At 48.7% G+C, this 24,177-nt stretch overlaps 1 protein-coding gene across 2 annotated transcripts in view; it reads left to right on the top strand.

Moving 5' to 3' along the window:
* Tnfrsf13b (TNF receptor superfamily member 13B) overlaps positions 1 to 24,177 on the top strand; it is a 125,327-nt gene that overhangs the window by 85,431 nt on the left and 15,719 nt on the right. The gene's annotated exons all lie outside the window — the stretch shown is intronic.

Raw genomic sequence — 24,177 nt, 5'->3', positions numbered from 1 at the left:
GAGGCTAAAACATGAGGTCATCGTAAGTTGCAAAGGAGACAGACAGGGTCTGGGTGTGTATGTGTGTGTGACACATTGGGGATGCCATTAGTGCAGTGGCTGGCAGAGGTGTCCCAGAAGTGTCACATGCCAGCTGGGATGGAGGAGGATGAAAAGAGGAGGGATGGAAGCTTCTGGAAATAGGGGGACACTGATGTGGGCGCAGGGCCTGTGAAGGATGATGGGAGGGCTCTGTGTGTATCAGGAGAAACTTGGAGGGGATGGCAGGTGGAGAAGTATGAGGTGTGGGGGTGGTTGTGATGGACTGAGATCTACCTGGTGTGTAGAAGTAGTGATTGCTTGTTACTGAAGGGGATGGCTGCCATCACACGTAAGTGGGCAACATGTGTGCCTTGTCTCTAGAGAGATTTACAACGGGGTGCCCACTTCTGGGAAGAGGGGAGAACCACATGCTGTCCTCAGCCCCTCAGCTCGGAGTTACAGGTTTTTGCTGAGATGGGATGCCGTAAATGACCAGGGGGTGGGGCCAAGGCCAGTGCTTCAGAGGGAGCCCAGCTGGGCTCTAAGCCGGATGGGCAGATGAAGACCTTCCCCACTGCTGGAAAAGCCCGCTGATTGATAGGGCATAAATCTTGGAGAGTTAAGAGCCATCTTGACCTCGGGTGGATGCTCCTGGAGACAATGGCCCAGGGTAGTCCAGAATGTGCTCGTCTATTTTTTGCTGCTATCGCTAAATACGGAAGACCAAGAAACTTATAAAGAAGAGATGTTATTTGGATCTTGGTTCTGGAGGTTTAGAAGTCCAAGCAAATGGCATCAGAGTCATGCGAGCACCTAGTTAGGGCTTCCTGCTGCATCCTGGCACGACAAGAGGCCTCAGGCCAGGCACAGCAGGCACGCTAGCTCTTCTCAGGAAACAGAACGGTGACACAGGCCTGTCACTGCAGCACCCAGTTGACTCAGAGGGATCACAAATTGCAGGTCAGCTAGGATACAGCAAGATTCTGTTAACAAACAAACAAATAAATAAACTCAATAATGCCATAGCAGAGCCCTACCCTCATGACCCCATCAAATCTTGTCACCTCCCAAGGACCCAATTTCCCAATACCATTGCCACTCACACTCACTATATAGCTTGAGAACGATGACTCAAGCACATGCGCCTTTGGGGAGTGGGGCAGCACTTCACACACAGCACAGGGCCTTTCCTTCTCAGACAGGTGAAGACCTGACTCTGGTGACTTTCCCAGGCCTCCGTGTGAGTCCATGGAGGTATCTTCCTCCAAGGCAGGGAAGAGTCGTCACTCAAGACGAGAGCTCTCATCTCTTACTCCTCACTGTGGCCCTATGAGGCAGGGTGACCACCACTCACAGACGGGACACTGTGGCTCACACCACTCACAGATGGGACACTGCAGATCACCCACTCACAGACAGGACACTGTGGCTCACTCCACTTATAGACGGGACACTGCAGATCACCCACTCACAGACAGGACACTGTGGCTCACTCCACTCACAGATGGGACACTGCAGATCACCCACTCACAGACAGGACACTGTGGCTCACTCCACTCACAGATGGGACACCAAATCTTAGAGAAGTCATATGGTTTGCCCAAGCATCACAACTCCTAAGTGGCAGAGGGACATGAACACGGGTCTTTCTAAGGGCCCCAGGATGTGACAGGGTAGAGGGCACTGGCCTGTAGAAAGTATTCAAATGATGTGGCAATCATCACTTGAGCCAAATACATACCTCCTCTCAGGAGTCACCTTACTCCTGGGTATGTGTTCAACTCAGCTATGTTAACATATACTCAGCTATGTTAACATTTCCACTATAACTCGTATTTTTAAAAACTCTCATGCCAGCCCTGTTTGTAGCAGTTCCAAACAGTAATTACTCCAACTCTCCGTGAACAGGATAATGGACAGGACTGTGGAAGTTCATAGAATGGAACAACATGAATGAAGGATAGCTACACACAGCAACCAAATCCACACATAATGCTGGGGTGGGCTTGGGTACCACAAACAGATGCTATGTTATTTCTGCATGTGACAGTCACTGTTAGACAAGGCTAACCTCACAGGCAGTAGTAACCCTTTTTTGGGTGGGATGGGGGCAGAGAGTGAGCCTTCTTCGGACTGGGGTATGGGCCCTGGTTGTGTGGATACAACCAAAGAAATCTGCTGGGGCTGGAAGAGGGAGAGACCAGACATCCTCCCTACCGTCAGTGTCCCAGTGGGTCTTGGTTAAGGGACCACAGGGCTGGAGATGAGGCTGCCAGAGGGGAGATCAGCCACATGAGACTTCAGTGTTGTCTTCTCTTTCCTGGCTGCCTGTAGTGGATGAATACTTTCCCCGTCCCCTGCGGAGACCCGGCCAGTCTGTAGCTCTTCTGGGTCTTTGCTGCAATAAAAAGCCACCATACTGAGGATCAGGAAAGTCTGCATCTAGGGTCACAGGATAGCAGTGTGAGGTGGTCGTCTCTTTTGTCCTGTCTCCGCCTCTTCACACTGCAAAGTGTGGAGAACACTGGGGTCTTGGGCTCTTTGCTTTCTCCCCATCCAGCCCTGTCTTAGACTGCACAGTAGGAGGGAAGGCAGTGTACCCCCACACCCTGTCAGCGAGAAACCACAAGACCTGGTGTTTGCCGGTGCAAGGCACTGGGTGTGTTCTCAAAGGCAAAGCTCCCTGCAGCCCTGGAAGTGGAGGTCGCCATGGTTCACTTCCACAGAGGGGCAAACAGGCTCCAAAAGGGCACAGGAAGGAAGGGAGCAGGGCCATGCGACCTGCCCTAGGACCCAAGTTCTGACAGAGGACCACGCCTTTGTGTCCTCAGCATTCAACGGCAGCTACCTGTCCGGATGGCACCTGCCAGACCCTGCCTTGACCCCCAATCTGACTGTGTAATCCAGTCATCCGTGGCACTCGGGCGCTGGCTCGTGAGCCAAAGCTGTCTGCGAACACGAGACTGCAGAAGTTCTCACTCTGGCCTCGGTGCCTCCATAATCAGACTTCCCAGTTTGGTGTGTGTGCTGACAAGTTGGGGACTTTATCACGGTTATTTTAAAATAAATAAACCAGGAAATCTGTCTTCCCACTTTATTTAACTGGCAGCATGGCCACCGTCGAGGGACGAAACCCACAGGACAGCAGCTATCTGGGCTCTTCCACTCTGGTGGGGACACCGCATACTATCCTGCAAGGGTCCCTGGGGGACAAGTCAGCAGGCCAGACAGAGGTTCTGCTACTTCTGTCCGGTGCTGGGACCTAAGTCCAGATTCTCCTCCCCTGGGAGTCTCCTGCTAGGCGAGGTAAGGCTGCCCCTGGAGTGCCAGGGAGCCCTCAGCCGGACAGTCGGGGCCTGGCAGGGAGGAACTGGGGCAGCCACACTGCTGCTCCTCACTTGAGTCCAGAGTCAGAGGCCAACTTATAGTGCACAGTGAAGGATGCAAACCTGGGACTCTGAGGCGTAATGACCAGGCAGTGTGGATCTCCTGACTGCAACAGATACACCTCTACGTGATGCTTCATCTTGATGGACAACTTGGTTGGACTTTGGATCACCTAAGAGACAAGCCTCTGGGCGTGTCTTTGAAGGATTACGTAATTAGGTTAACCGGTGTTGGAAGACCTACCCCAATGTGGGCAGTGCTGTTCCGTGAGCTGGGGCCCTGGACTGAATAGAAAGCAGAAAGTGAGTTGAGCACATCGTTCATCACTCGTTGCTTCCTGACTGCGAAGGAGGTGTGAATGTGACCAGCTGCTTTCTGAGCCTGTGCCTTGCCTTTCATACCATGATGCACTGTATCTTCTTGAACTAGAAGCCAAGATATGCTCTTCCTGAAGCTGCTGCTTGTCAGGTGTTCTGTCCCAGCTATGAGAAAAATACAGCACCTTCTGTGCAGGACATGGATGGTGAGAAGCCGCTGCTGAGTTGTCCAAGGATATACAAGAGCTCTGCATCTTCCACACACATTTTTGTTTTTTGTTTTTTTTTTGTGAAACTAAGTCTTCACTAAAAGTATCTACTATTTAAGAAAAAAGAAAGTAGAGAGAAAAGCACTGGAAAGAAATAAAAATTGAAAAAGGATTAGTTACACATTAGAAAATGTGGAGCTAAAAAATTCAGGAACTAAAATTTTAAAAACTTAAAAGATAAGTTTGATAACAGATTAGATACAGCTGGAGAGGGTTGTAAGGAACTGAAAGATAAGTCAGGAGAAAATATCCAGACTGAAGAATAAAACTAAATAGAGCGTAAATAAGCCAGGCATGGTGGCACACACCTTTCATTCCAGCACTCTGGAGGCAGAGACAGGTGGATCTCTGTGAGTTCTAGGCCACCTTGGTCTACAGAGTGAGTTCCAGGACAGGCACGAGTATGTAGAGAGACCCTGTCTCAAAAATCAAAATAAATAAATAATAATAACAAAAACATAAATAACATTTGAAACCTAATATTAAAAAATATATAAGATGCCAGGTGGTGGTAGTACACGCCTTTAATCCCAGCACTTGGGAAGCAGAGACAGGCGGATCTCTGTGAGTTTGAGGCCAACCTGGTCTACAGAGCGAGATCCAGGACAGGCACCAAAACTACACAGAGAAACCCTGTCTTAAAACAAACAAACAAACAAACAAACAACATATACATATGATGTATGTAACCAGAGTCCTAAAGGAGGAAAAGGCACTGGGTAGTGGTAATAGTACAGGAAATGGCAACAGAAGAAAATAGTAAGTGCGTGTGGTGGGAGGGAGGGTGGTGGAGACAGAACCTAGGGCCTTGCAGTCCACTAATGAGCTGCATCCCCACTCCTAGCAGGGTCTTTTAAGTAGCCATGGATTTGAGATGAGCCTCTTGCAGGGTAAAGCTAAAGCCTTACATGGAACTATTAGATCTCATGGCTCTGGGGAAACGTCTGATAGAACAGTTTAAAGGAGGAAGGGCTTACTTTGGCTGAGGGCTTCTGAGGTTCTAGCGGATATAGAAGATGGTGGCATTCATAGTGTGGATCTGAGATGAGGTGCAGATTTCTGAGATGAATGTGTGCTGGGGCAGGGCACAGGGAGCAGAAAGGAGTGCAGGAAGAAGGGACAGAAGACAAGATGTCCTTCAAAGGCTTGCCTCCAGCCAGGCCCTACTTTCTACAGTTCTACCACCTCTTAAGAGTTGCTTCCTTGAGGCTCTTCTGCTCAACAGAAGTCAGCACTCGGGACCAAGCTTGTAACACATGAACCTTCTGGGTTTATCCAAACCACAGCAGAATTGCACAATAACATTACTGGAAACAGGCCACTGGCCCACCGCATCCCACTTTCAGTGGACTATGGGCTCTACCAGCACAGAATCTTTGCCTCAAGCTTGCTGTTGCCAACAGCTCCATACCTGGCGCCTGGTTGCTTGTGGACCGTGTCGGTGACCTCTCTGTCTCTTACCTGTCCATCCTCTCAGAGGCTGGGGCCACTGGCTGGAAGAGCTTGGGGATCGGCAGGAATGTGGCTCTCACAGGCCAGGGACTCTAGCCCTGGTAGGAGGAGCGCGTGATCTGAGGGTTGAGATTTGTGGGAGCAAATCCCCTCTCCAGCACACCACGAGTTGTATACAAAATGCCCAGTCTCTCTAACCTCACTGTGCAAAGGGATCAGCTATCTTGCCTGAGGATGAAAAATCAAGTTTGTGCCTTGTCCCCGGCACATGACAGGTGGTTCACAAACTTTGATCACTTACTCTTAGCCTACCCTCTCCAACTCACCAAACGGGCAACTTCACTGAAACCATGGGCCTCAGCCCCCTTCTGTGCGGATGCCTGAGGCCCCGGCACAGCAGTCAGCCCTACCTCCTTTCTCTCTTCTTCCTCACTTGTCATCTGTTGGGTACCATTCGCATGCCAGGCACAGCTCTGGATGCCAAGTTCTCTGCAAGGTGAAGAAAAAGCCCCCAGGGTCCTGGAGTTCACTTTCTTTCTCGTTTGTCTGGTTTTGCTGAGCCAGGTCTCACGGGGCAGCCCAAGCTGTGCTGGAGCTCACTCTATGACCCACCATGGCTGGCCTCAGACTTGTGACTTTCCTCCTTCTTCAGTCTCCTGAGAACTAGGATTAGAGGTGTGCACCACCACACCCGGCCTGGAGCTCCCATGCTAGCTGAGAAAGCAGGTGGCCCCTGATGAGCACAGAAATGTATGTAGAGAAAATACAAGCGCATGGCAGAGGGATGTGGCTCAGGTGGCGGGCTGGCTAGTTTTATGTCAATTTATACAAGCTAGAGTCACTGGAGAAAAAGGAGTCTCAATTGAGAAAATGCCTCCATAAGATCTGGCTAGAGGCAGGCCTGTAGGGCATTTTCTTAATTAATGATTGATGGAGTGGAGATCAGGCAATTTTGGTTAGGGCCACTCCTTGGCTTGTGGTCATGGGTTTCATAAGAAAGCAGACTGAGCAAGTCATGGAGAGCAAGCCAGTAAGCAGCACCCCTCCATGGCCTCTGCATCAGCTCCAGGTTCCTGTCCTGTTTAGTTCCTGCCCTCACTGCTTTTGATGATGAACTGTTATATGGAACTGTGAGTGAAATAAACCCTTTCCTCCCCAAGCTGCTTTTGGTCATGGTGTTTCATCACAGCAATAGTGACCCTGACTAAGTCAAGTTGGTACCAGGAGTGAGATATTGCTGTGACAGGCCTGACCATGTGGTTTGGGGGAGGATTGTGGAAGGACTTCGGAACTTTGGGCTAGAAAAGCCATTGAGTGTTCAAAGCTTGGTAGGCTGCTCTATGGGAGCTTGGAAAGTAAGAATGTTGAGAGCAGTACAGAGATGAAGGCCTGGCTTGTGAGGTTCTAAAGGGAAGCACAAACTCTCCCGGGCCTTTGGTGTGTGTGAAGAATGCGGTGTCTGCTCAGCTGGGGCTGAAGAACCAGCTGTGATTAAGCAGAGGCCAGCATCACTAAGGTGAAGTCTTCTGGGATGTGTTTCCTCAGGGTCAGGAACACAGAAGCTGTGTGCCAGGAGTTGTGTGTCAAGGTTGTACAATGTGCTGGCAGCCAAACTTGGTAGTGTAAGAGTCACCCAGGTGGTACTGGTTTGATGGCATGAAGGGGCCATGGAGAGCAGCTGAGGCTTGGCACTGTGTGGCAGGGCTGGAATCCCTGAAGAGAGCCCAGGAGAGGCCATTGGTACAAGTGCTGCCCAGTAGAATCAAGGAACCCTAGCAGTTTTGGAGATGCCAATACCATGGGAAGACCACCAAGAACAGCAGCAGCAGTGGAGAGGAGCCAGCCGGAGCCTAAGACAAACTGTGTGTGCTGCAGAGGGCAGAGCTGGAGAAGTGACCCAACCCTCAGAGGAGTCCAGAAGACCCTGTGTGAATCCCAGGTATTGGACATTGAGATACTGGAGTTTGGTTTTGCTTTGTTCAGATTGTGACTGTGCCCTGGTTCTTCCCTCTTGAAGTAAGAAAGTATTTAATTTATTTTTTATTTTACAGGAACCCACAGTTGAGAGACTTTAAACTTCTAAACAGACTTTGGAATTTTACAAAGACTTTGGATTTTAAGAGAAAGTTTGGATATTTTTAAAGAGACTTTGAACTTTTAGGTATTTGAATTTTTTTTCCGAGACAGAGCTTCTCTGAGTAGCCTTGGATGTCCTGGAACTTGCTCTGTAAACCAGACTGAGATCTTGGGGATGAGTATGAAAGTAAAGGTTATGGCTTAATAATGATAGATTTGTGTGTCAAGCTGACAAGGGTCAGTTGTGCTGGCTATTTTTATGTCAACTTGACACAAGCTAGAGTCACTGGGGAGGAGGGAGCCCCAATTGAGAAAGTGCTTCCATAAGATCCAGGTGTAAGCCGAGCGGTGGTGGCGCACTCGGGAGGCAGAGCCAGGTAGATCTCCGTGAGTTTGAGGCCAGCCTGGTCTACAGAAGTGAGTTCCAAGACAGTGGCAGCCAGGGATACACAAAGAAACCCTGTCTCAAAAAACCAAAACAAAAACCAAACCAAAACAAAAAAATCCAACTATAGGCAGGCCTGTATGGCATTTTCTTAATTAGTGAATGATGTGGAGGAGGCATTCCTGGGCTCATGGTCCTGGGTTCTATAAGGAAGTAGACTGAGCAAGCCATAGAGAACAAGCCACTAAGCAGCGCCCCTCCACGGCCTCTGCATCAGCTCCTGCCTTCAGGTTCCTGCCCTGCTTGAGTTCCTGCCCTCACTGCTCTTGATGATGAACTGTAATAATAAACGCTTCCTCCCCTAGTTGCTTTTGGCCATGGTGTTTTATCACAGCAATAGTGACCCTCACTAAGACAGATGGGGACTCTGGCCAGTACTTGAACAGACTCTCAAAGAAGATGGCTGGAGACAAGACTTTCTAGTGCAGAGCACAGGAGGCCAGGTGTTGCCAGGGCAGGGAAGTAGGGCAAAGGGATGTCCCTGGCTCACCCCAGGGATGGCTGCAGTGGAGCAGACCTGGGGATGTGGGAGAGAAGAGCCCTCGATGGATCCAGGTTACTCTTGGCTCGTGTGCTCCCTCCCTGCTGGTCTGTGAGTCACAGGCTGTGCACAGAAGGCTCTCTGAGTCATTGGCCCCCTTCATCTTCCCTCAGGCTGTGGCCTTTTCTCTTCACAAAGAACCTGGTTCACTGATTCTCCTTCCATGAATTGGTCACCTCTACTAGGAACCAGAACTTGGGGTTTTGTTCACTTGCTTGTAATTTCCATTCACTTACTCATTCAAAAACTATTGGATGGATGGACGGTGTGGGCTGGGTCCTTTGCTGGAGTCCGAGGACAAGTCAGATGTTCAAGTAGTCCAGAGCCCAGAAGTTTCGTGACCTCAATGTTCCCGTCTGTAAAATAGGTGGTCCCCTGAAGGGCCATCCACTTGTGAGTCCCTCCCTTTCTAGAGCACTGAAGATCCTGGAGGAGGCAGCTTTCCCAACCCCTTTTGTACAATAGAGGACTTCAACTAGAGAGACAAGGGACCAATGGGGAGAGAAATAGATTTTCTCCTGTCTTAAGATCTAAAAGTTTCTAGAAGCCCAATCAGGGGGCTGGCCGCCAAGCCTGACTTAAACCTACGTCCGATTCCCCAGAACCCACATGGTGGAAGGGAAGACCTGGTTCCCACAATGTGTGCTCTTATCCCTACTCGTGCCATTATCTCCCTCCAGCACCACAGGCCAAGCCTAAGTCTTTAACGCACGATTGCAGGACACATCTCTGTGACAGCAAGAAGCGAGAGCCCTTCCTCACAGACACTAAAAATATAAAAATGACGGCAGGGTTAGAAAGCCACCAGCTTGCAAGGGGGACATTTGTTTTTGCCAAGGATCATCAATTTAAGTTGTCAACAGAAAGGTCATCCTTGTTATGCTGGGCTTGAGCTATGTAAGCCAGTGCCGTGCAAACAAGGGCGGCCGTGGGAGAAACAGCAGCGCACAGCCCACAGGTGCCAGTGCTTACACAGGGGCCGTTACCTCCCATGGAGACGCCTGGTACTTAGTTTCTTTTCTCATCCTTGTGAAGAACCAGATAGAAGCAACGTGTAGGAGAGAGGAAGGATTTAGCTGGTGGTTTCCCTGAGTTTAGCTCCTGATGGTAGCTCTGCTGCTTCGCGGTAGGGTGGGCAGAGTGGGGAGCAAAGAGACAGGGAGGGCCAGACTCCCAATGGCCCAGCTTCCTCCATAGACCCCATTCCCTATGGGGTCCATCACCTCCCAGCAGCTCCTCAGGCCCCAGACCATGCTTCCAGCACATGGACCTTTAAGGAACATCGAGATAAACTACAATACAGGTCAAAGAAGAAATGGAAGATTGGAAATCACAGAGAACACTCTAGACCAGTGGTTCTCCATCTTCCTTCAATACAGTTCCTCATGTTGTGGTGACCCCTCACCAAAAAAATTATTTCGTTGCTACTTCATAACTGTAATTTTGCTACTGTTATGAATCATAATGTAAATATCTGATATGCAGGATGTCTGATTATGCAACTCCTGTGAAAGGGTCATTCAATCCCTCCCAAGCGGGGGTTAAGACCCACAGGTTGAGAACCACTGCTTTAGACAAGCAAGACTAGGAGACAGAGGTGGCGTTCAGCAGGAAGGCAGACGCAGATGGGCATAGCCGAAGAGACTCCGTGAGCAGGCAGAGGCCCCCGTGACTGACTGTGCTCCTGTCCACACCTTGCTCTTTGTTTTGAAATGTTCACAATAAAAAGGAAAAAGGAAAAAAAAGTTAAAGTAAAAAAGAGTGCCCAGCGCCTCCCATAAGAAGCTGGGGACTCCTATAACAAAGAGCCGACTGTCTGCTTCTTCAAATTGGGATCTGCCCAAGCGCAGCAGCTAGCACTTCTGAGAAGTGCTCATGGATGTCTCATGGGTAGATTGCAGTCTTCACAAGGGCTCCAGCTATCAGTCTAAAAATGTCCCTTTCTGGACACTTGCTTATCCAATAACAGCACCTACTCAGAGGATATTACTGAGTGGCGTGCCTCAATACCAGGACTTGAGGGGAGGTAGGTCAGAGCTAGCTGCCGCCATGAGTCTGTAGGTTGAAACCCCACCATGTGCACAAGCAATGTTGGACAATGATAATGGGCAGCGTTCCCTTCGATTAGGTAATTGCGCTGAGGCACCTCAAGGCCTTCAGCGAGACCGTGTGCAACACAATAGACCGGAGCATTGGAGCAGAGCTGGGGCCGCAGCAAACGTCGTCGTCCCTGTGAGACTTGCTGGAGGATGTACCTCAGAGACTGAGTCACATGGAAAACACCAAGTCTGAGCTGTCCCAGCCAGCATGATGTAAGCAAAGGGGGGCACGGGAGTGGTCCCATCCCCCAGCTGCTCTGCTGTGGGGCTGGGTTCAGCTAAAAGGTTGGAAATGACGCACCCAGGTGTTTAGATGGTCCGGGGTTTGCTCTCTGGACCTATCCCAACTGCCTACGCAGTTTAATTGTTGGAGCCCACTTGGGTAAAGGAACCAGCTCTCAAGCCTTGTAGCGTGCAAAGTGTCTTTATTCCGGGTTCTAAAACTTTGGCCATGTGACTCACAGCGAGAAGCCGGTGGTGCCCCTGGAGACAGCACAGAAAAGTCTGGTTTCAGAATGAGGTTTGGAAACTGCCAGCTCTATTCTGAGAGAGCACATGTGCACTGGAGCGTCAGCCAGTGGTGGCTGGATGTGACCAGAGGGACCCTCCCCTTCTATCCCACCCCACCTCCCATCTCCCCAGAGCAACCTGGGCTTTGTTCGGCTCGCTTTTATGCTCAGAACATTCTAAGTATCTGCCCAGATGGCGTGTGAGATCAGGACCGGTCAGTCTAACATATCCCACTCCAGCTGTGGGAGGTACAGGGGGCTAAGCAGCCCCAGAGAGCTTTCGAAACCACACAGGCCTGAGCCCCAGGCAGCCCTCAGTGAGGCAGCAGAGTCCAGCTCCAACAGGTCCATCCAGACAGGCGAGGAGGGGCCACAACCCAAGGCATTCCACCAACCCCGAGCTTGCCCTGTTCCCATATGGAGGCAGAATGTTCCTGGCAATGGGTTCTACCCGTCACTTCCTCTGCCCAGCCTTGGTTATGCTACTGTTCATTAACACTAGCGATGAAAACCTCCCACGTAGGGCTGGGGTTCCCTCAAACATCACTCTTTTGTCCCATCTGTCATATAGCACATCCCCAGGCACACCATTCTGCAAAAAACAGCACATATGTGTGTGTATATATGTGTATGTGTATATATGTACATGTATGTATATGTGCACATGTATATGTGTGCATATATGTGTATATATGTGCATGTGTATATGTTTATATGTACATGTGATTGTAGATATGTATGTGTTATGTGTGTATGAATGTGTATGTATGTATGAGTGCCTCTGTGTGTGTGTGTGTGTGTGTGTGTGTGTGTGTGTGTGTGTGTGTGTGTGTGTGTGTGTGCAGACTACTGTCAGCATCCTGCTCCTCCACTTTTCCTCTTAGTGGCCTGCCCTGTCGAGCCCAGCCTCTCCCACACTCCCACAGCTGCTGGGGCTTCTCCTTTGACCTCTGCACCCTGGCTATGCAGCCATCCTCCAGTGGATGGGCAATTGCCTCACTGTCAGCCTCCTGTTGCCGTGAATGAGCTGCCAGCGATGGACTTTCCAGTTTCGGGGGTCAGTACTGGGTAGAGAGTCCCCTAAAATGGCTCTGGGCAGCCCCAAGCTCCAGCTGAAGGATGTTCATATTTCCTTAGATCATCTGCAGCTGCCTCTGGATCACACTCAGAGATTCGACCCGATGGGTGACATTGGTTTGTCATTGATTAGCTTCCTTCCTTCCTTCCTTCCTTCCTTCCTTCCTTCCTTCCTTCCTTCTTCCTTCTTCCTCCCTTCTTTCTTTCCTTCCTTCATTCTTCCCTCTCTCTTTCTTCCCTTTCTCCCTTCTTCTCTGTCTTCCTCTCTTCTTCTGCCCTTCTGTCCTGGATATTGAACCCAGGGCCTTGTGAGTGCTAAGCACCACCACTCATCCCCCACTCCACCCCGCAGCTCCTGAGATGTATTTCTCTCCCCCACCCATACTCTCCAGGGTCGCACTATGTAGCCCAGGCTGGCCTGGAGCTCATGACCTCCTACTTCATCCTCTTCAGCACTGGGATTAAGGTATGTGCCGGTTTGCTTTGCAGAGCTGAGGATGAACCCCTGACCCACGCTTGACCACTGAGCCGCACTGCAGCTCCTCTCTAGCTGTCTTGAGCTACGTAACGTGTTACTGTGAACCACATTAGCCTGCTATACAACAGAACCACAGAGCTACCCAGCCGAAGCTGGGACCTTCTGCCCAGCTTGTCCCTGTCCTCTTGCCCTTCACCCTCCACAGCCTTGGATGACTCGGTTGTCTTTCCAGCTGTAAGATCTCTGTGCTCTGTATTCTGTACAGGAGTGAGAACACATGGCTTTGGCTTTCCATGACTGACTTCTTTCTCTTTCTATTTAAATAATTTCAATTTTTACAATTTTATGTAGATGGGTGTCTTGCCTGTATATGTGTCTGTGCATCACATGTGTATCTGGGGTCCATGGAGGCCAGAAGAGGGCATTAGATCCCCTGGAACTGGAGTTACAGATGTTTGTGATCCATCATGTAGGTGCTGGGAGTTGAACCTGGGCCTTCTGAACAGCAGCCAGTGCTCTTAACTACTGGGCCTTCACTTCAGGCCATGACTTCCTTTTCTTTTTGTTTTATTTTATTTTATTTTTTGAGGCAATGTTTCTCTGTGTAGCCCAGGCTGTCCTGGAACTTACTCTGTAGATCTGGCTGACCTTGAACTCAGAGATCCACCTGCCTCTGCCTCTCAAGTGCTGGGATTAAAGGTATATGCCACCACCACATCCTGCCTGACCTTTTTTCTTTAACATGGGGGCCTCCAGTCCCATTCATGTTGGTTGATATAAATGGCAGGAGTCCCTTCTCTTTTGAGGATGAATAGAATCCTGATGTTTACACACACCACAGTTTTCTTATCCAGTCACCCACTGACGACATGCAGGTTGACTCCCTATCTGGGCTACAGTGGACAGTACTGCAATAAACTTTCAATTGTTGGGCTTTCTATCCCTGCAGGATTCTGAAGACCTGGGAATATGTAGAAATGGAGTTAAAGCCCGGGGTAATCAGGGCTGTAGCACGGATTTTTCCATGTTGCTTATTGGAGGATTCATTGTGTGCTGCGAACTTGCTGTAAGAATGGGCCTGTGGTGGCCGGGTATGGTGGAGCACACCTAAAATCCCAACACTCTAGAATCTGAGACGGGAGAATTTTGAGTTCAAGTTAGCCCTGGGCAACTTCGTGGCACCTGTCTCAAGGGAACTAAAAACCAAACAAACAATGATCAAGTGACTGTGTGAACACATGCCATTCTCACGATGACTCAAAGACCCATTTTTCAGATAAGAACATGAAGGTACAAGGTCACTGCGTATGTAAGCCCCTACCAAGGCCTTGGACCCTGAAGCAAAGTCCAGATCTGCAGGGTCTGCCCCAAACATAGGCACCTAATGACCTGGGGCGATCACAGATGGCTTCTTGGGAGAGGTGATACTTCAATGGAGAATTGTAGAAGGGACAGCAGGAACTGACCAGGCAGCAACACAGGATGAGGCAGTTCAATAGGAGGGAAGGACTGAGGGAGGGAAGGCTCTTTTGGGAAGACAAGAGCTGTTTGGGCGGCCCAGCCTGGAGAATGGACAGCAGACAGGAACCAGGCCCCTGAAATGGGCCAGGGAAGAGCTAGACGTGCCCAAGCCTTGTCATCTCACAGCCAGGTCAAGCTAAGCCCCTACTGCTGAGCCAACAGGGTCAGATCACCCACCTGTACTCCCTGGACTGAGGCGCAGGCGCAGGTCAGCAGGCTGGCTTATTTACATGCCCAGGTCGAGGGGAAAACCCAGGAAGTGTGGCCTAGGCCTAACAAAATCTCAGGCTAATAATAAACGCCCTGAGTAATGAGTGGTGTGGGCCAGGGCAGGCAGGAGGCTGAAGCCAGTGGCACAGGAGCGTGGTGAGTAGCCAGCTGTGGTGGGTGAGGGCTAGGAAGGTGCTCTGGGGGCTGGGGATCCAGCAGTGCCACCACAGGTACAAGCTAGGGCTACTCTGCTTTGGGACAGCCCCAGTCCTGTACATGGGAGAGGGCTCCGGGTTCGGGTCTTGCCTGCCAGGGGTCGTGGGGTCAGCCAAACAGGTAGGGGCTTCTTTTTGTGTCCACACACTCCAGCTGTTCTCTTTGTGCCCCTGGATGGTTTTTAAGTGAATCTGATAGATTTTAGATACCTTAGCATTTAGAACTCTGTCCCCACTTAACTGTCATGAATTTCTAAGAACTCTTAAAGAACACCTAAGGTGTTGAGCCTGAAGTGTCTATGGTGTCCTCGGTGGCTAAGTTCAGCCCAGGTCCTTCATGGCCCACAGGAGAAACTGGGTTCCATGTCTCAACCTCTCTCTGTCCCCATTCTGTCTCCTTCAGGGCTGTTTACATGTAGTGCTGATGGGGTTTTAGGGTTACCTCTAAGGCTCGCCATCAGGACTCAGGGCTCACAGTGGCTCCACCTGTTCCCACACCCAGACTTGGCTCAGGTAGGCCCTTGCTAGAATTTTCGTCTCTGTCCAGCAACCATGTCCACCAAGGATGCCAATACGTAAGTTTCACAGAGAATCCCATGGGGCAGTGACCAGGGCCACCTTGACCCAAGAGGAAATGTCAAAGGACCTGGGACCAGGAGTGAGGAATCAGCCAGAGTGTTCTGGAAGCCACAGCAGCTTCTTGATGCTGCAGTGAGGGTTGAGACAGGTGGAGAGTTGACGCTACCACTGTTAGCACACTTGCCCTGGGCCTCGGGTGAGCTGCCTCTCTTCACCTACAAAACGGCTCTCGAAGCCACAAACCTGCTCTCAACCCTTCAGACCCTCCTGAAGAGTCACAAACAAAGGCTCTGGGAAGTTAAACATAACAAAAATCCTCTGGCTTAGAAAATATTTTAGCATTTCTTACATTTGTACCACTATGAAATAGGTACATATTCTTTCTGCTCATAGTTCCTCTATAACAATAAACGTTAAAACAGTTACACATGAAATTAAAAATAGAAAACTATTGGCCAGGTGTAGTGGCGCACACCTTTAATCCCAGCACTCGGGAGGCAGAAGCAAGTGGATCTCTGTGAATTCGAGGCCAGTCTGGCCTACATAGTGAGTTTCAGGACAGCCAGGGCTACATAGTGAGACCTTATCTCAAAAAAAATAATGATAATAATTAATAATAATAATAGGAAGCCATTAAAATGAAAGTAACTACCTTAATATAGTTCACATAACAAATGATTTTGTTTTGCTCAAGTGGAAAACTGTTTTGTATGAAAATGAAATAAACCACAAGCATTTGGTTTAATAGCAAAAAGCTGTAGTTTGGCCCTCACTGTGTTCTTGAAACCGTCTGAGTGTTTCGTTCTAACGGCAGCGTGGGACTGCTTGCTCACATTGGCATCTGACTAGTATTCAAAGACTCCAGGAGTCTTTCCTTCCTCTTTCAAGGTATTCACAACAGGAGCCAAACACGCCGTGTGTCCAGCTTTCAAAAGGTGGGAACTGACAAATCCCACGGTTCAAAGTTGCCTTCCTTAACGCCTGCGGCAAGGGGTGAGGAATGCCATCAGCGTGGAGCTTGGGACAGAAGTCCCTGTAACCGCACCCCCCCCCACCCCCGCCCCGCTTTGACCTCACGTTCCTCTGTAAAGGAGCCCTGCAGCACCACACTGCCGACATGCTAGGTCTTTCTGGGTGATGCAAGCCGCTGTCTTAAGTTTCTTTCGCAGGTTTCAAACAAATCTGCCACAGCGGTCTTCCATGGCACAGCAGCTGCCATCATGTCAGGAGGCCTTTAGGAAGTGGAGGTCCTGCTGACCGGACTTCAGGGTCCAGGGGTGTCTCCGTGTTGACCTGAGCCCCCTGCACGAATCTAGTTTATGAGAACGATTCCTCTTTCCCTGCTGTTCACCAACAGAGCTGTCTTCTCAAACCTGCCTCTGCTGCCGTCATCCTTGGGGGGGCGGGGGTCTTCTGCCCATCCTAGGGGCTGGGTGGTGCTTCTGGGCTTTACACGGATCTGGGTGGTGGATGAGAAAGAAGGGTGGACACAGCTCCTTCCCATCGATCAGCTGGCATTTGCCCTCTGTCAACCTGCGTCTCCCTGTCAGACCCAGTGGCTGTGGTGGCTACAGACCTCCAGTGCGTCCTGGAGCCCCTCACGCTGGCCTGCTCATCTAACTCGCTCCACAAGGGGATCAGTAGCTCCACTTAAAGCAAATGATTTTGTGTCACAATTGTATAGCTATCGGCACAATCTAATTTTAGGCTGTTTCCAAAACCCCAAAAGGAACCCTGTCAATTTTCTTTCCCCCACCTCCAGCCTCAGACTACAGCTAATCCATCTCCCATTTCTAGAGGTTTGCTTGTTTGGAATATTTTGTAGCAGCAGCGTCACTTGGTGTATGCTGTAACATATAATTAAGTCAGTTTGTTTGTTTGTTTGTTTCGAGACAGGGTTTCTCTGTGTAGTTTTGGTGCCTGTCCTGGATCTTGCTCTGTAGACTCGAACTCGCAGAGATTGCCTGCCTCTGCCTCCCAAGTGATGGAATCAAGGGCGTGCGCCACCATCACCTGGCCCATTCTTTAAAGTTTTAAAGGTGTAACCCTTAGTCTTTGATCAATTTTGAGTTATTTTATAACGGTATTGGGTAAGTACTTAACTTGATTCTTTTGCATGTGTCTGTCCAGCTTTCTCTCCAAGATTGCTATAACATCTTAACCGTATGACATCCTAATTTGAATGATAGCCCCATTACTCATTGAAAAGACTGGGTCTTGCTCTTTTGAATGCTCATGCTATTCCTGTAAAGAAGCTATCTGCTCATCCCTGCAAAGGCTTCTTTGTGCTCCCCATCCGGCTGCACTGGACCCCTGTCTGCCCTGGTACCACACACTGCTGGCTGTGGCAGCTCTGCGCCGTCTCATCACCAGGAAGTGTGACTCTTCCCGATTCTCCTTTCCTTTTAGGATTATTTTGACTGCTCAGTTCCTTGCAATTCCATTCGAATTTTTGGAATATCCTTTTCTATTTATGTTTTAAAAAACTTGTTAGGATTCTGTTATAGATTATACTATTGGTAGATTGTTTTGGGCCATATTGACTTCTTAAGTCTTCCAGTCTACGAACACAGGTGTCTTTTGACTTGTTTGGGTAATTTCTTTCTACAATATTCTATAGTTTTTGGCATATACTTCATCTCCTTGGTTAAATTTATCAAGTATTTTATTTCTTTTTGTGTCATTATAAGTTAAATTGTTCCTTAATTTCCTTTAGTGTTGTTCTTTGCAAGCCTATGAAAATTCAATGGCTTTTGATGGTTGATCTTTTTTTTTAAATCTTGTAACTATGTTTTTTTATCAACTCCAACAGTTTTGTAGTCCATTTTACTATAAGATCATGTCATCTGTGGATAGAGGTGGTCTTAACCTTGCTTCATTCCAATTTGGATAACTTTATTTAGTATTATCATTATTATTTTGCCCAAGTGCCAGGGATAGGGCAGACTTCTACTCTAATTTTATCTGTATCCAGCAACCATGTCCACAGATACACGTTCACCAAGGACACCAATACCTAAAGTTTCCTGGAGAATTGCATGCGGCATTGACCAGAGGCCACCTTGACACAAAAGAAAATGCCACAGGACCTGGGACAGGGGAGGGGAGGTCAGGAATCAGCCAGAGTGTGTAGTCACCCCAGTACCAGGCTGAGCAGAAGAGAGTGAGGGATACAGTCTTGCCTTGTACCTGGTCTTACCTAAAAACTTTTCAGTTTTCCCCATAAGTACATTAATGTCTGCAAAATCTTTCATATATGGCCTTTCTTATGTAAAAGGTTGTTTTTAATCCTAGTTTATTACTTCTGGCGTTTTCTTGTTTTCATTTTGTTTAATTAGAAAAGATGTTGGGTTTTTGTCAAATGCCTTTTCTGCACCCATTGGGATGACTGTGTGGTTTCCTTCTTAATTCTTTCAAAGTTGGACATTCAGTTTTGTAGAACTGAATACTTGCGGCAGTCTAGGAACAATTCTCTTTGACTCGATACGCTGACGTTTTGTTGAGGAACTTGCACCTGTATTCATGGACATATTGGTCTGGGGTTTTCTTTTCTTTTAATGTCTTTTTGGGGCTTGACATAAGACATATTCTGTCTGATAATAATTGTAAATTTGCATCTGCTCTCTGAGCACTATGTGCATCAAGTGTCTGGCTCTATGCTTTTACTTTAAGTCTTCTGTGTCCTTTGATCTAAATGCTGGGGTTGGGTGTGGCTAAAGGGGGGAGACCGCCTAGTGCTCTAGTCGGAAACACCACCACAAACAAAAACAAATCTTCTATAAATAGCATGTAGATGAATCGTGTGGGTTTTTGCAAATCTGTCTGCCCGTTTCTGCCTTTAAGTAAGAGAGTTCAAATCATTGACATTTAATATTTTTTTCTGATGAAGATTTATTTCTGCTGTTTATATAGTGCTTCCATTTTATTTATTTTGTGCATGAATGTGTGTATGTGTGGGGGCTTCAGTGCCACGGAGAGTGAGTGGGGGTCAGAAGACAACTTGTGGGAGCCGAGTTTCCCTTTCTAATTTAAGGGTTCAGGTGATTGAACTCGGGTCATCAGGATTGGTAGTGGGCACCTATACCCTCTGAGTCATGGCACTGGCCCACCTTCTTTTATGTAGATTTCTAATTTATTTTCTTAGTGGTTATCTTAAAGATTACAATTAACAAATTGATCTTGTGATGTCTTAATTTGAATATCTACTTAGTTTCATTAATATGCAAAACTCTGTTCCTAAAAATCTCTGCCCCTTTCCTTTGATGTTGTTATGTTACATATTTTCTCTTTGAACACCAAATGACTATTAATATAGGGTTTTAATAATTGTTTTATGTAGTGTCTATTAAATTATGTAGAGAAATAGGAGTTTCAACTCATAAGAAGTATGCAGTAATTCTTGCCTTTATGAAAGCTTATCTTGGCGGGCCTGGTGGTGCAGGCCCATGATCTCAGGTCCTCGAGAAACTGAGGCAACAAGCTCACAAGTACAAGGCTCTCTCTTGGCTAGAGAGGGGGTTCAAAGCCACCCTGGACCAATTTAACAAGGCCTTGTCTCAAAATAAAACAAAGAAAAGAGCTGGAGATGTCACTCACTGGAAGGGTGCTTATCCAGGATTTGTGAAGCCCTAGGTTCAGTCCTCAGTACCACACACAATTGAGTGCACACACACACATACACACACACACACACACACACACACACACACACACACACACACACACACACCTTAATTGACTACCCAGACATGGTGGCTGGTGCATTCCTTTAATCCTAGCACTCAGGAGGCAGAGACAGTGAGTTTGAGGTCAGCCTGGCCTACATAGAGAGTTCCAGGCCAGCTAGGGCTACATAAGGAGACCTTGTTTCAAAAAATAAAGTAAAACAGAGATTGGAGACACGGTTCAGCAGTTAAGAGCACTAGCTGCTCTTCCAGAAGACCTGGGTTCAGTTCTCACTTGGCAACTCACAGTTTTTGGTACCTTCAGTTCCAGGGTCTCTGCAGGCACCAGGCATGCACGCAGTACATAGACGTACACACAGGCAAAACGCCCATATACATAAAAAGAAAACAAAACAAAAACTAATGTTTTCTTGTGCCGGGACCTTTAGTAGTGTTTCTCATCCTTTCTTGGGCTCCAAGGCACAGTCCAGCCACTTTCATTATAGCATGAAGGACTCTTGGTAGTCTTTGGTGCCAGAAATGTGATCTCTCAAATTTTGTTTTCCCAGAAATGTCTTAATTTCTCCTTTATTATTATTATTATTATTATTATTATTATTATTATTGGTTTTTCGAGACAGTGTTTCTCTGTGTAGCTTTGCACCTGTCCTGGAACTCACTTGGTAGTCCAGGCTGGCCTCGAACTCACAGAGATCCGCCTGGCTCTGCCTCCCGAGTGCTGGGATTAAAGGCGTGCGCCACCACCGCCGGCCTCCTTCCTTACTGATAGGCAGTTTTGCTCAAGACAACTCGTGGCTGGCAGCTCTTTTCTTCCGGGCCTTTAGATCTCTCATCCCATTCTTTCTCATCTCCATTAGTTTTCCAGAGGGTCCCTTGTACATAATGAGTTGTCATGTTGAGTGTATACTAGGATCGGGGAGAGAGGGGAGAGGGGGGGGGATGTACAAATGTATGGAGGCCCGTGTGTCCTAGCGCACGTGTGGAGGTCAGAGGAAACTTTGCCAGAGTCAGTCGTCTTCTTTAACCCTATGGGGGCCCCAGGGGTCAAACTGAGCTCCTCAGGGCTTGTGCAGCAAAGGCATTTACCTGCTGGTCCATCTCCCTGGCAACGGGTTGCTTTTGTCTTGAACTTTCAGAGTTCTCTTTATCCCCAGGGTTCTGTAATTTCATCATAAGGTTTCATGGCACCGGTTTGAGGTTTTTCTTTCCCCCTCCCTCCCTCCCTCCCTCCCTCCCTCCCTCCCTCCTTCACTCCTTTCCTCTCCTCTTCCTCTCTCCTCCTCTCATCATCTCCCCCTCCTCTTTCCTCCTTTCCTGGCTTTCTCTCTATGGTCCTAGGGACTGAACCTTGGGTCTCACATATATTAGGCAAGTGCTCTAGCACTGAGCTGGATTCCAGCCTTTTAAATTTGTATTTATTTTATTTACTACTTTTAGTTTGGAGACAGTCTTGCTAAGTTGGGGAGCCTGCCCCAGCCTCCCCGATGGCTGGAGTCATAGGCCTGCGGTAAGACCGATGAGCTCTGATGCTGAGTGTCTTTGCCGGTGCCTGTGGGAGATTCTGGGTCTTCTTTTGGGAAGTGTCTGCTCGAATCTTTTACATGCTCTTAATAAGACTGAGGGTTTTTGTTTGTTTAATAGCGAGACACTTCAGGTCACTGCCGTCTGGATGCTGCCTCTTGTCGGTCCTTCCGGGCTCCATGTGAGCCAGCGTCCTCTGCTCCAGTTTTGCAGCCAGTGTCGGGGTGGCTCTCTGCACCGACTGTGTGCAGAGTCTTGGCATTTTATTCAAGAATGAAGCAAAAGCTCACACAGAGTGCAAAGCAGCAAGAAAACTCTACAAAAGCAATAGAAAGGAAAGCTCACACAGATGGCCAAGTAGCGAGAAAACTGCAAAAGCAGTAGGCGTGACCAGAATACGCTGCAAAAGAGCAGGGGCCACAAGAGTGAAGAAGGTACTCGAGAGCCCCAGCACTATTTGGGGCTTTCTTTCACAGGGTTCAAGAGAAGGAGGAGTCTGGTGTCTAAGGGTGTAATATGGGCACTTCTCTGTTGTGATTGCTAGATTAGGTCATATAACCTTTTTTTTTCTGTTGCACATGTCTCTTCCCATGCATCTGATTGTAGTCATATGTGTAACCAATTACGCATATGCATAGGCTGGTAAACAGGGGATGCTCCCGAAAAGTTCCTGGCCTGAGGAAGCAGTTTTGTCTTACCAGATATGCTCCCAAAACCAGTTCAAGTTGGATTGGCCTTGCTAGTCTTCCTACTGCTACATTAGGAATATGTTTGAATAGAAACTACATTTGATGGCTGTTAGGGGCAGAACAACTTAAGTTGTTCAGAGAGAGGTGTAGTTCCAGGCAGGTGGGGCTCTGAGGTTGGCAGTACATTGTTTGAAGAGGGCTGGGTATGTAGTATGTACAGGCGAGGGGGCTGGGCAACCAGGAGACAGGCTCGCATAACCAAAACCAAGTACCCTAGGCCACCAAACTATCCCTGTGTTTGCCTGCCTTAGTGACACCAGCTCTGGGACTAAGGTCATCTTGCTCCAGTGTGACTGGGTGTCACTCTGCCCACTGTGACCTGGCGTTGCTCTGCCCCACTGTGGCCCAGTGCTCCTTTGGTCCTGTGTGATTGGTCATGATCCTGGCCACTGTTGGAGAGACTTTCCCACAGAGGGTACCTTTCGGCGTCTCCCCACAGTCCATTTCCCAATCCACGTTTGCTAACCTCTACCAGCCCCAGGGTGGAGGGAAGAATTTTACATGCCTGACGCGTGCTGCTTAGGTGCAGGCTGGAGGAGGGGAGGGAGGAAGGCCCATATCAGGAGGCAGAGTCTCCTCACTCCCAATGCCAGGAACACCCAGTGCTGCCCCTGGGCCTGCCGACTTCCGGAGTCGCTCCCACCTGCTGCTGCTCACTACCCTCTGTCTCTGAGGACTTCTGATGGAGCTACATGCTGCCTGATGGTGGCACAGGAGGCCCAGGCCTCTGCTCAGCTCTCTTTCATTGAAGAATAAACAGACACCTTGAAAAGTGTCATGTGGGTAACTTGCCAGACAGGGTCTTCCACCCACAATGACAAGTCAAAGTAGTTACTCTTCTCCTGGGAGGTAGCCGCAGAAGTCACTAGGTACAGGAAGTGCGTTCAGTCTTGGTGTGGGCTGTCACTAGGTACAGGAAGTGCGTTCAGTCTTGGTGTGGGCTGTAATGATGTCTTTTACACCTGTGAAAGACGTGGGCTTTATACAAAGTGTCATTGCGATGTTTCATATATCAGTAAAAAAAGGAAAGGGGAAGCTGGGCGGTGGTGGCGCACGCCTTTAATCCCAGCGCTTGGGAGGCAGAGGCAGGCGGATCTCTGTGGGTTCGAGGCCAGCCTGGTCTACAGAGTGAGTTCCAGGACGGGCTCTTGAAAAAAACAAAACAAAACAACAACAACAAAACAAACAAACAAAAAAGAAAGAAAAGGGGAAGAACTCTACACTGAGTGCCTTCTGTAGGCGTGGCACTGGCCAGGCCTGCTTTTAAAAGCTTTGCTCATTTAGTGGACACCTTCTAAATCCTGAGGACCCTCCACTGGACAGAAGGGTAGGACCAGGCCTTGCCAAATGATGCCCATGGTGAATCCAAACAATGGTGGGAAGCAGCCACACACTCATGAATGCCAAGGCCACAGTGAGGAGCAAGAAGGGGTGTGTGGTAGTGGGAGGCAGTAGGGTCCCCTGAGGTCCATGCTCTGATGCTCAGAAAGGAGGAGGATCACGGGAGGCAAGCAGATTGAAGAGATGAAGAAGCCTTGGCTGGATGAGCATACTGTCCTGGGGCTGGAGGGATGGCTCAGTGGTCCGGAGCACTTGCTGCTTTTGCAGAGGACCCAGGTTTGGTTTCAAGCGCACACATAAAGTAGCATACAACTACCTATGACTCCAGTTCTAGGGGATCCAATGCTCTCTCCTCACCTCTACAGACACCAGGAGTATATATGGTGTATATACATACATATATACATATATGCATAAAATTAAAATAAAGCAATCTTTATTTTTTAATAATAAAGATACTTTATTCACTGTGCATGAAGGCCTCCACATAGACCACTAGGCAGACAATGGTAGTGCCGGGTTGTCTAAACATAAATTGGTCCTTACAGCCCTCTGTTTCCCACAGTCCCCTGGGGGTGACGAGGTTTCGAGAGATGTCAAGGATGATGGGGAAATAAGCAGAGACCCTGGGGAGGAGGCCTGGTACACATGGAGGGCAATGTGGGGACAGACAGGGTGCAATTGT

The sequence above is a fragment of the Peromyscus californicus genome, unplaced genomic scaffold (genome assembly GCF_007827085.1).
Source record: "Peromyscus californicus insignis strain IS unplaced genomic scaffold, ASM782708v3 Scaffold_3__1_contigs__length_106647218, whole genome shotgun sequence".
Lineage (NCBI taxonomy): Eukaryota > Metazoa > Chordata > Mammalia > Rodentia > Cricetidae > Peromyscus > Peromyscus californicus.
Note: the sequence above shows the minus strand (reverse complement) of the source record. Positions and strands in the feature narration are given on the sequence as shown.